Raw genomic sequence first — 12,835 nt, 5'->3', positions numbered from 1 at the left:
AGAAGTTTTAATCTTTTGACCAGAATCCTTAAAAAATAAACTTCTTAATCAGTCACTTAATCTAGATTGTATTAAATTGGCCGCTGGTAATAAAGTAAAAAAACCTTGGTGTTATTTCTGGGTGTCATTTAAATCCCATATAACAGATTTCCAAGGTTTCCTTTTTTCATCATTTTTCAATAATTCAGATATCTGAATTATTTTTCATATCGGAAACCCAGTAGGAGCTGCAAAGCAAACGGCTGTGAGAAAGGCATTCAGTCTTTCCAAGCTGAAAAAGATTCTCGCATTTATTTGTGTGAAAAAGCGATTAGATCCTGTTGGTAAATGGTAAATGGCTTGTACTTGTATAGCGCTTTTTAACTAGTCTTGACGGTCTCCAAAGCGCTTAACACTACAGTTCAGTCATTCACCCATTCATACACACATTCACACCCTGACGGTGGTGAGCTATTTTAGTAGCTACAGCTGCCCTGGGGCAGGCTGACAGAGGCGAGGCTGCCATACACTGACACCACCAGGCCCTCTGACCACCGCCAGCAGGCAATGTGGGTGAAGTGTTGCCCAAGGACACAACGGCATGGACAGTCAGAGCAGAGGATTGAACCGCCAACCCACCAATTGCAGGACGAACTCCCTAACCTATGCACCACCATCAACCTTGAAAGCACTCGAAGCTTGGCATTGCTCAGAATGCACATTGAAAGGGTCATAGGAATTGTTCATGAGAAATACCCTTTATTGAAAAAGCACTGTGCCCATTACATTTACTGACATTGACAAAGAAGATAGTGTGATGTATCTTGACAAAATAGTGAGAGTGTGTTGCGCTCACAAATGTATGTCAATCGATTGTACCTACACAGTGGGGTACAAGTATTATAAATGCATTTGTTAGAAGACATATGAACTATTAAAGCAATGCAAACAATATGCATTAATATGTTATAGACCTCACTAAGACAACAAAAGATCTGGACTGTGTTTTGTTTGTAAAGTATATTCGTCCGTCTTCTTCCGCTTATCCGAGGTCGGGTCGCGGGGGTAGTAGCTTCCAGTGTTGTAGTCAAGTCACTATGCCTCGACTCCGAGTCCAGGTTCGAGTCACCAGTGTTCAAGTCCGAGTCAAGTCCAAGTCATTAAAAAAAAAATCCGAGTCGAGTCCGAGTCGAGTCCACTACTCATCCGAGTCAAGTCCGAGTCGAGTCACTATTGACGTGTGATGTATGACATGAAGCAGTAACATTCCATTGCACTAATAACTCTTTCGCTGTAGTTACCTTTGGTTTTACTCGATAAAACTACTGTTTTTTTTCCAAGTCTAAGACGTCTCCTAACCATGGTTTTTAAACATTGTTGTTATGGAACGTGCATCAGCGACTCGAGGTACGCTGATAGGCCGCATATGAAGGATGTTAAAGCCGCAAGCGGCGTCGATCGGCCCTCGCAGCCAAGCGAGGTCGGCGGGGTTCGCGCACCGCCGCGGTGCCGGCCGGCGGGCGGGGTTCGGGCACCGCCGCGGTGCCGGCAGGCGGGCGGGGTTCGCGCACCGCCGCGGTGCAGGCCGGCGGGCGGGGTTCGCGCACCGCCGGCCGCCCGCCACCGCAGATGCTGTCACGCATTTTCCTCGTCCGTCCGCCGGGCGATTCCCACAAACGCGTTTGGCAGCCCTCCCCCATGACTCACAACAAATCTGGTGCAGATCGGTAGATGCAGTGAGGAGATACAGCCGTTGGATAATGATAATGCATTTGGCCACCGGACCGGACTAAATTGTTCGGCGGGCCGGAAAAGTTATACCGATTCCTGGACGGTGACTACAAACAGAAAAAAAAAACGGCCGATGATGCCATGAACGCCGAGCAGGAGAAAAACATCGACTTACCGTTCTATCAACTCGGCCCGTTTTTCAGTCTAAGACCTCGACACTCAATCCATCGTTTGAGCTGAACGTTGGTTTGTTGTTCCACAGTTCTACCAGTAAAATGGGCGCCTGGACAGCCTCTTGTGAAAGTTTAACAGCTGTAAAGTCGGTCATATCGTTGTGTCTGTTGCATGTGTAATGGCTGGTTGCTACGAGCGCTCTCACACTGTTTGCCCAACCTTAGCGGCAAGGGGCGTTGCTCATGATATGGTGACGTCACGTACGCGGTACGCCATTTAGATATTAAAATCATACACCAAATAATATTCTAATGACATATTAAAATTATAGCCTAATGATATAAAAAAAGTCGAGTCTTTTTCTCAATTTCCGAGTCAGAATGATCTGAATTTAGGAGTCCGAGTCCAAGTTCGAGTCATCAGTGCTCAAGTCCAAGTCAAGTCACGAGTCTCTAAATTTAGCTAATGACTCGGACTCGAGTTCGAGTCTCGGACTCGAGTACTACAACACTGGTAGCTTCAGTAGGGAGGCCCAGACGTCCCTCTCCCCGGCCACTTGGGCCAGCTCCTCAGGAGGAATCCCAAGGCGTTCCCAGGCCAGCCGGGAGACATAGTCCCTCCAGCGTGTCCTGGGTCTTCCCCTGGGCCTCCTCCCGATGGGACGTGCCTGGAACACATCACCAGGGAGGCGTCCAGGAGGCATCCTGACCAGATGCCCGAGCCACCTCAACTGGCTCCTCTCGACGTGGAGTAGCAGCGGCTCTACCCTGAGTCCTCCCCGGATGACTCAGCTCCTCACCTTATCTCTAAGGGAGAGCCCAGACACACTACGGAGAAAACTCATTTCAGCTGCTTGTATCCGGGATCTCGTTCTTTCGGTCACGACCCAAAGCTCGTGACCATAGATGAGGGTAGGAACGTAGATCGACCGGTAAATTGAGAGCTTCGCCTTTTGGCTCAGCTCTCTCTTCACCACAACGGATCGGTACAGCGCCCGCTTCACAGCAGACGCTGCACCAATCCGCCTGTCGATCTCCCGCTCCATCCTCCCCTCATTCGTGAACAAGACCCCAAGATACTCGAACTCCTCCACTAGGGGCAGCACATCCTCCCCAACCCGGAGAAGGCACTCTACCCTTTTCCGGTTCAAGACCATGGTCTCGGATTCGGAGGCACTGATTTTCATCCCGGCCGCTTCGCACTCGGCTGCGAACCGCTCCAGTGAGAGCTGTAGATCACGCCCCGATGAAGCCAATAGGACCACGTCATCCGCGAATAGCAGAGACGCAATCCTAAGGCCACCAAAACGGATCCCCTCAACACCTTGGGTGCGCCTAGAAATTTTGTCCATAAAAGTTAGGAACAGAATTGGTGACAAAGGGCAGCCTTGGCGGAGTCCAACTCTCACCGAAAACGAGTCCGACTTACTGCCGGCAATGCGGACCAGACTCTGACACCGGTCGTACAGAGACCTGACAGTCCTTATTAAAGGGCCCGGTACTCCATACTCCCGGAGTACCCCCCACAGGATCCCTCGGGGGACACGGTCGAATGCCTTCTCCAGATCCACAAAGCACATGTAGACTGGTTGGGCAAACTCCCATGCCCCCTCCAGAATCCTGCTGAGGGTATAGAGCTGGTCCAGTGTTCCACGGCCCGGACGAAAACCACACTGCTCTTCCTTAATTCGAGATTCGACTATCCGACGGACCCTCCTTTCCAGAACCCCTGAACAGACCTTACCAGGGAGGCTTAAGAGTGTGATTCCCCTGTAGTTGGAACACACTCTCCGGTCCCCCTTTTTAAATAGGGGGACCACCACCCCAGTCTGCCAATCCAGGGGAACTGCCCCCGATGTCCACGCAATGTTGCAGAGCCGCGTTAACCAACACAGCCCCACAACATCCAGAGCCTTAAGGTACTCCGGGCGAATCTCATCCACCCCCGGGGCCTTGCCACCGAGGAGCTTTTTAACAACCTCGGCAACCTCAGCTCCAGAGATGGGAGAACCTGACCCAGAGTCCTCAGGCTCTGCTTCCGCAATGGAAGACGTGTTGGTGGGATTAAGGAGGTCTTCGAAGTATTCCGCCCACCGAAACACGACGTCCCGAGTCGAGGTCAGCAGCACACCACCCCCACTGTAAACAGTGTTGGTACTGCACTGCTTTCCCCTCCCGAGACGCTGGATAGTGGACCAGAATCGCTTCGAAGCCGTACGGAAGTCTTTCTCCATGGCCTCTCCGAACTCTTCCCACGCCCGAGTTTTTGCCTCGGCGACCAGCCGAGCCGCCTGCCGCTTCGACTGCCGGTACACATCAGCTGCTTCCGGAGTCCCACAGGCCAAAAAAGCCCGATAGGACTCCTTCTTCAGCTTGACGGCTTCCCTCACCGCTGGTGTCCACCAGCGGGTTCGAGGGTTGCCGCCGCGACATGCACCGACAACCTTGCGGCCACAGCTCCGACTAGCCGCCTCAACAATAGAGGCGCGGAACATGGTCCATTCAGACTCAATGTCCCCCGCCTCCCTCGGGACGTGTTTAAAGTTCTCCCGGAGGTGGGAGTTAAAGCTCCGCCTCACAGGGGGACTCCTGCCAGACGTTCCCAGCAAACCCTCACAGTACGTTTGGGCCTGCCCGGTCGGACCGGCTTCCTCCCCCGCCATCGGAGCCAACTCACCACCAGGTAGTGGTCGGTGGAGAGCTCCGCCCCTCTCTTCACCCGAGTGTCCAAGACATACGGCCGCAGATCAGATGAAACGACAACAAAGTCGATCATTGAACTGCGACCTAGGGTGTCCTGGTGCCAAGAGCACATATGGACACCCTTATGCTTGAACATGGTGTTTGTGATGGACAATCCATGACGAGCACAGAAGTCCAACAACAAAACACCACTCGAGTTCAGATCAGGTGGGCCATTCCTCCCAACCACGCCCCTCCAGGTCCCACTGTCATTGCCCACGTGAGCGTTGAAGTCCCCCAGCAAAACGAGGGAGTCCCCAGGAGGGGCACTCTCCAGTACCCCTTCCAAGGACTCCAAGAAGGGTGGGTAATCTGAACTGCTGTTTGGCGCATAAGCGCAAACAACAGTCAGAACCCGTCCCCCCACACGAATGCGGAGGGAGGCCACCCTCTCGTTCACCAGGGAAAACCCCAACGTGCAGGCACCGAGATGGGGGGCAACAAGTATGCCCACCCCAGCTCGGCGCCTCTCACCATGGGCAACTCCAGAGTGGAAGAATGTCCAGCCCCTCTCAAGGAGACTGGTTCCGGAGCCAGAGCGGCGCGTCGAGGTGAGTCCAACTATCTCTAGTCGGAACCTAAAAGTAAAGTATATTGTACTGCGTAAATAATTGCGGTCTTTTTTATTTTTAATAACTGCTCAATATTTGTTGTGCATGTAATAAACACTGTTGGCATAATTATTCTTTTGTGAATTTATTTTTCAACAGGTGGGACAAATCCACTGTTTAGATACCTTTTTGATTCCTTGACAGTTCTGATGAAACTTCTTTACATAACAAAATCCAGAGGCACAGACCAACATACCAGATTCCGCCTCACAACAATAACACCACTGCTTGTCATTATCCTGCATAGCTGTAGGTGCAGAGAAAACCTAGGCAATAAACTCAGCAAGGACACATTTCTTATAAAAATCCTCAGCAGGCTGTAGTTCTCTTTGAACAAAAGGCTTCATCTGACAGTATCCTCTCAGCAAAAGGTGAAGAGTCCTGTTTAGTCCAAACGATAAAATCACAATATAATTTGCCAGTGACGAATATCTGCATCTGCAAATAAACATGGTCACCTTTCAGTCTCAAGTTGCCATTTTGATCCATTTCAAGACAGAACACAACAGTTAGATCTTTAGTACAAAAGGGACATTTAATTTTTAATACACCAGTAACACAGCAGCTGCAAGACACAAAGTCGTCCAGTGATGCTCGAACATATGGATGTGATGTTGAGATGGTGAACCCAGCCTTTTTGACCAGAAAATGAAAATAAGTGAGATGCTGTTGGTTTTTCAGTGTTGCCTTGCTGCTGCTTCATGTTTACAGCTCCATCTGCAAATGGAAGTTTTTACAGTAAAAAACACTCATTCAAATCACATCATTGTGTAATACAGAATATACCGTGTTGCCTCATTTGAAAAACTATAAGACTGTGGATAAAAAAACTTTAATAGGAGATACTGAAAGCTTCCTGGTGTCTGTACAGCAATAATTACTAACCAAATCAAAATATGATTAACATATGTAAACACAGCATATACTACCTCAGCTGCTATTTACTCACTGACATCTGTTCAAACAAAGCTTTTTCCTGCAGGTCATCTCTACCCACATCTCAATTTTTTTCTGATAAAAGTTTGTGACGGGATCTGGCAGGTCTAAGCTCAGTGATTTAGGGACATATGATTCCGAATGGTCGTCTCCCAAGAGACAGGACAACTGGTTTTATTTGTTGTCCATCCTTTGTACAGGACTGGGACAGGTTTTTTGTAAAACAGACTGCTCACAAGGGGTCAGTGGTGGGAAGGCTTTGGGGGTTGAAGAAGAGGGCATTTGGATCTTGCTCTGCTTTTTTGTGTGTTGTTAAACACAATATCATTTCCCTGCAGGTACTCCACCTTTCTCATTGCAGTGTCACTCAGTCAGTCCCTTTTGCACTTTTTAGATGTCGCTGTTGTCTCTTCCTCCCTTTCTTGGTTATGCTGCCATAATCTGAAGAACATGGCAGACACATGGGAGCAGCTCTCGCCCTGTTCAGCTGTGCGATTACAATTAGCACCTAACACGATGACTTCTCTTCTAACCAATGCCCATGATTTCAGGGAGGGGTCATTTAATCTTTGTGAATGATTGACCTGTAACAAAAATCAATGTTAAACTCACTATTTCAGGTACTAGTTGCTGTCTAACATTATCATAGCCTATGCTAGTATAATTGCAGGCTACTTACCCTTTTAGTAACTATGAAAAAACTCCTGTTGTGGTAAACTCCACAGGAGAATCTCGGCCACAAATCCCGACTGAGTCCATTTATATACCACGAGACTTTTGTAGGCCTTCAGCGATTCTCCGGTTTAGCGGGAGGGAAAGTTGATTAGGTAGTTGTAAATGACAGGGTATTGGGAGTCCTGCGCCACCGGCTATCTGATCAATTTCTTTTAAAAAGCACACTAGGAGCTAAATATGGATCACAAATTTTTAGTCTATTAAGTTTAGTTGTGTATCGCTATATTTCGCTTTCAGAAAGTCATCTGCTTCTATTCATTCCTCTCATTAATTTCTATGCTTCCTGATCCTGCCAATATGACGGTGTAAACCAAATTAGTCACGTGACGTCTGGAGCTTTATATGGGTCGCGTGCGCTACCCAGGCGCCACAAACGCACGCTGTCTGAGGCATTTTGCAAAAGGCTGTTTTAAATATTATTGCACACGACCAAAGTCAAAGCCAGCATAGGAAGCCTAGAGTTGAGCATAACCTCCTAGGAATAACATCACTCTCTTCTGTTCAGCCCGCTGACTACATAATCCCCCTGATTTTTCCCCCACAGTCGGAGCAGATAGATACAGTTCTGTTCAGCCTCTGGAGTCCAGTGTTTGTAAGGATTTGTTTGAGCCTAAATGTATGTAGAAAGGTAGACTGGAGCACAACATTTTTACACAAACTCAGACTCTTACATTTCCTTCGTAATGTGAACGTTCAGTTAAAATGTTTGTATTCGAATATTTCAGTTTCTCAGGTACAGTCGGTTTAGACCTCCAAGCAAATTGCACAGTTCTGCAACTAAATTTATTGCACAGCATTGCAGACTGCTATGTGACTTTCTCACTCAAAAATTAGTCAGCCACTAAGTACTATTTGCAAGCTTACGCCCCTCAGGGAGCGTTGTTCAACTGATTATGGTAACACATAATGACAAAGTTTTTTTGACTCTCCCACTTAATATACATACTCAATGTAAATTAGGTGGCCGAATTTCGCTTTCACTACCTTTAATTGAGACATCAAAGGCATTGAAAGTTTCAATAAACCAAATATAAACACTGGCAAGCAAAGTATATATGCATGGCAGCAGAAATATGATATCCTACTAACCTGCTATCTTTTGCAATTGTGATATTGTACAAAATAACAGTAATTATCATACAGCTCTACTCTTGAGGTAGTCACAGGCCTGTGGTAACTATGAACTTGATAAGGATTAGAGAACCATTGGAGTTTGAAGTAGTGAGATGACAATGCAGAAAATTTAAATAAAAAATAGCAGCAGTACTACAGTCTGTGGATGCAGTCAGACCAGAGACAAGAGATGATTCTCCAGGGCTCAACTAATCTGAGAGATACATTGATCAGCAAAATCAGATGCATCTCTTATCAGAAGAAGTTGTGAACAGACCACAGCAGGTTTTCTGTTTTCAAAGCACTCATTCAATTTAAACAGCTTTCAGGAGGATCGCGATAAAAGGCAATCCCTAAAACGCATCTTGATCACATTGCTTAGGTGAATGCAGCCAGATATAGACTGTCTCTTTGGTTCCCATATCCCAGCTGTCTGCTTTAAAAGCACACACAAGGCTTGTGATCTCAATACATTGACTTTTATTATGTGAATGACAAAATTATCTGTACAGGGGTAGATGGTTGCATCTTTATTTTGGAACCCTGAAAGGAGCTAAACATACCAAAGTGTATCTTTTGACTAGAGTTTTGTGAAAAAGTTTCAGTTGATCATGGAAATAAACCTGAATATAATATCCTTTAACATGTTGTGATGGAAACATTTTGAAAAACCATCTTAGAGGCAGTGTAAGTAAAAACATTCTTTTTATGAAAATTGATGGTCGAACAAGTTTTATTTTCAGTTCTGACACTCCACAATGTCCAGTCTTCACCCGTCATTGTGATAGGATAAAGGAATAGAAACAGTGACAGGAGGAGGGGTGGGGGAGGGACAGACTGGGTGATGGGCTTCTGTCAGGGTGACAGATGTTGGCCTATTTTCTCTTCACTAATCCAAAGCACAGAGCTGACTGGCCACCATACAGATTAGAGCTTCCAAACACATGCAAACCATGCAAAGCACGGACACACACACACACACACACACACACACGCACACGTTTAAAATACTTACTGAGGACTTTGCCTTTACATCCATTGATTTCTGTGAACAACCTAATTGACACCTTAATCCAAAACCAAATCCCTAGCCCCCCACCTCCCTCCCCTAAATAAAAAGTGAGGGCCAAAAAAAGGTTCTCACTTTACATCAAAGCCCTCAGGTTGGTGGTAAAATAAAAGTATATTGGAACGCAAGTACACATACGTTTCCATCCAACGTCATGAGCAACCCTCCCGCCTCATTTCTCGTAAAAAACAGAATGAGAAAAGGAATTTTGATGTTTACATAATATAAGCCGAATAGAAACTACATAAAAAAATTAAAATGCAGCTACAACAAAGACTGGGGAGGAGTATATAACTGGGTGAGGCCAGTCAAAGAAGATAGTCAGTGAGCTATTTGTGAAGTTGCTTTTCAATTTCACATGGAGGGGTGGACGATGTTAAGAGTTACTGAAAAAGTGAGTTGCACAAGAAACATATGGCTGAAAAAGCCACTTGCCAAACTACTGACTGATTTTTACTTAAACCCAAAGATGACTGCAAGACAGATAGCAGCTGAGATTACCAGTGCTTACCACACAGTGCAGCACTCTCAGTCCTATAGTTCAGGAGACTGCATTATTAAGCTTGCATCAACCATGTTTCCAGACTCTGAAATATCAAAAAAGATGTCATGCGGACGCATTAAAGCAGCAGCCATTATTACAGATATGCTTCCACTTGCCTCTGTGGAAAGTTGTTTAAAAGGACTTAAGTCCTATAGTTCACTGTGACACCAACAAACTGCACAACAAAACTATTCCCATTAACTATTAGATATTGGACACCAATGTTAGGCTTGCAAAATAATATTCTGGACTTTTATGAGGACAGTAATGAGTCATTTGGTAGTATCCACAACTAAATTCCAAAGTAAATGGCTTCCAACCGGACATGGTTTCAGCATTCACTGCTGATAATGCTAGTGTCAATTTTGGAAAAAACAATTCTGTGTTCCAGAAGTTAAATCCTGAAAATCCTTGCATCATAAAGGGAAACTCAATGGCCCACATTGTACACAACTGTGCAGAACATGCTGGAGACAGGTTGGAGATTGACATTGAGTTAATAAAATATTCAGCCATTTTTCACTATTCTCAAAATGCACTGAAGAACTGAAAGCAGCATTTAACAAAGATGAGTATTATGGTATTCTGAGACATGCACCCACAAGATGGTTAAGTTTGTACCCAGATTAAGAGAGACAATATGAGTGCTGGAAAGCTAAAGTGCTACTTTTTGTCATTAGGGGAAGATCATGCCCCAAATCACTGTTGAAGTTATTTAAAAAATATTAGGACATATACACACATACATACATACATACATACATACATACATATACATATATATATATATATATATATATATATATATATATATATATATATATATATATATATACACACACACACACACACACACACATATATATATATATACACATATATATATATACAAATTAGTATTAGGGCTGGGTAAGTTAACGTGTTAATTTCGCGTTAATTCATTAGACTATTAGCAGCGATATTTACTTTAACGCGGGTTAACGCATGTTGCTCACATGCTTTTATTTTGTGAAGGTCTGTTGCTGCGGTGTAGGGGTTTGAATCAGAACAGTAGTTGGCGATAATGCGCCAATAACCTCGCTGTCAGCCCAGCCTCGGATTCAAAGAGGAAGAAAGACGCTGGCCGGAAAAAAACAAAGCTGACATGCGGAAGGCGGTGTTTGCTTAGGCGAGGCGGTGACTTGGCGAACGGAACAAGTTTTGTGCAGAGCGGAGCGGGGTCTGCACCGACGCCGTCGGTGAAGTCGCTTCGCGTTTCAAAGTATCCATGTGTTTTTGCCTGTTTTCCCCCTGCCATTCACTATATGCACGCGAGAAAGCAACAACAAAAAACCGTGTGTTAACGTCAAATAAACGCAAGCAACGCAAGCATATCGAGTTAGCAAGCATTTCAGTTTAAAGTTCTTCCAGCATCGAATATGACAGAAAAAAGTTAGTTGTAACCACTGCCAAGTTAAACTTTGGTATTGAACATAAAATGGTAATGCTGCTCCCTGCGGTTACCTCAGAAATTGCCTGTTTTTGGTAAATTTTTTCCCCATAAAGAGAATTCTCTGTCAGTGGCAATAAGCTTTAATTTATTATTATTGCTATTTTTTGTTTTACATGTTTAAGTTGAGCTTTACACTAAATATGTGTTACTGATAAGTGCTACAAATGTTACAACACTTTTGTTCATATGGCAGCAGAACATTAAAATAAAAGTGCTTACACTACTTTTGAATTCATTCTTGGAATTTGTAAATACAATGCGATTAATCAGGCAAATTATGCGATTAATATATATATATATATATATATATATATATATATATATATATATATATATATATACTTTATATATATAATATTTACAGAATAAAAACACTTTAAAAACAAAAGTCAAACTCACCCATGCTCTAAATATTCCCGAAAAAGTGGCTCCGTCTGTCATTATGCTGGATGAAGTCCCTGGCTATCCTCAAAGCATATATATATATATATATATATATATATATATATATATATATATATATATATATATATATATATATATATATATATATATATATATATATATATATATTAGTGCTGTCAAACGATTAAAAATTTTAATCGCGATTAATCACATAATGACGATAGTTAACCCGAGATTATTCGCAAATTAATCGCATATTTTATCCTTTTGTTTCTGAAAGTGTAATAGCCTGTTTGGGCATTTTAATATGCAATTTTGCAATAAATGACACTAATAAAATACATGCTTGCATGGACCGCGGAACGCATTTTAAATTGGTCGGGCCCATCAGTCCGGCGCGCATGCGCGAAAAACCCGGATGAAAACAATAGCAGTGAACTACCCTAAAGTCCCTTTTTATTAAAGGGACTTTAAACTACCCTATACTCCCAATACCACTACCCATCACATATGCACGCGCTCGCATACATAAAACACCAGCATCCCCTTGATCACCATTATACAGTGGGATTATTTCACCAACACTGATGGGACAGAGACGTGCTGTAATTTGTTTAAATGGTAAGACGCTCTAGTTTCCAATGACGTCAACCTTGGGGGTGGAGTTTAGCATGTCTGTGCAGTGAAGCATTTTTCTGAGAGAATCAGCAATGTTTGATAGACAGTTAAACAGTGGGTGTTTAAAATGCTGTAAACCAAAAGAATTTGTGGGAAAAAAATAGGAACTTGTTTTATAAACATTAAAGAGGTATGTGAAGGAGTATAATGAAAAAAAAATTCACTGTTTCTGACCCTACTTTTAAAGCGTGATCAAATAGGCTCCTACTAAGGTTTACTTTCTAAACTAAAATTATACATGAACCAAGATTGAGGAAACAAAGGAGTGTGGCTTACAACTCGCAGCATTCACCCAAGCAACACACGGGAGTGGGGTGTGGCGGGGTCGATAATGGATTTCCCGAGGGGAAAGGATGTTCAAAAATGTATGCATGATTTTCAAATCTACTTACTTCATAAAAAACTACATGGCGCACAAAAATTTTAAAGATCTACATCAGATTCTGACAACAATGTCTTCAGCGGCTACTTAAAAGTATACTGGTTCCAAATGCTGTCAAACTAATGGCAATACCTCCCACAGTCTGGACATTACATGGATGAGTCACACCTTGAATACAATATTCTGCATATATGTCCAAAAACACTTTTACCACCACTACTTTCATTCATGCCATCTGTGGCCAG

At 44.0% G+C, this 12,835-nt stretch overlaps 1 protein-coding gene and 1 long non-coding RNA gene across 10 annotated transcripts in view; both read right to left on the bottom strand.

Moving 5' to 3' along the window:
* zdhhc5a (zinc finger DHHC-type palmitoyltransferase 5a) overlaps window positions 1-12,835 on the bottom strand; it is a 65,115-nt gene that overhangs the window by 29,052 nt on the left and 23,228 nt on the right. The gene's annotated exons all lie outside the window — the stretch shown is intronic.
* Window positions 5,753-10,369, bottom strand: LOC110367392. The gene is made up of 2 exons (XR_004930992.1): window positions 6,520-10,369; window positions 5,753-5,953 (listed from the first exon to the last, which is right to left on the bottom strand). It is a non-coding gene; the product is annotated as an uncharacterized LOC110367392 (long non-coding RNA).

The sequence above is a fragment of the Fundulus heteroclitus genome, chromosome 5 (genome assembly GCF_011125445.2).
Source record: "Fundulus heteroclitus isolate FHET01 chromosome 5, MU-UCD_Fhet_4.1, whole genome shotgun sequence".
Lineage (NCBI taxonomy): Eukaryota > Metazoa > Chordata > Actinopteri > Cyprinodontiformes > Fundulidae > Fundulus > Fundulus heteroclitus.
The sequence above is the reverse complement of the archived record's forward strand: the minus strand, read 5'-3'. Positions and strand labels throughout refer to the sequence as shown.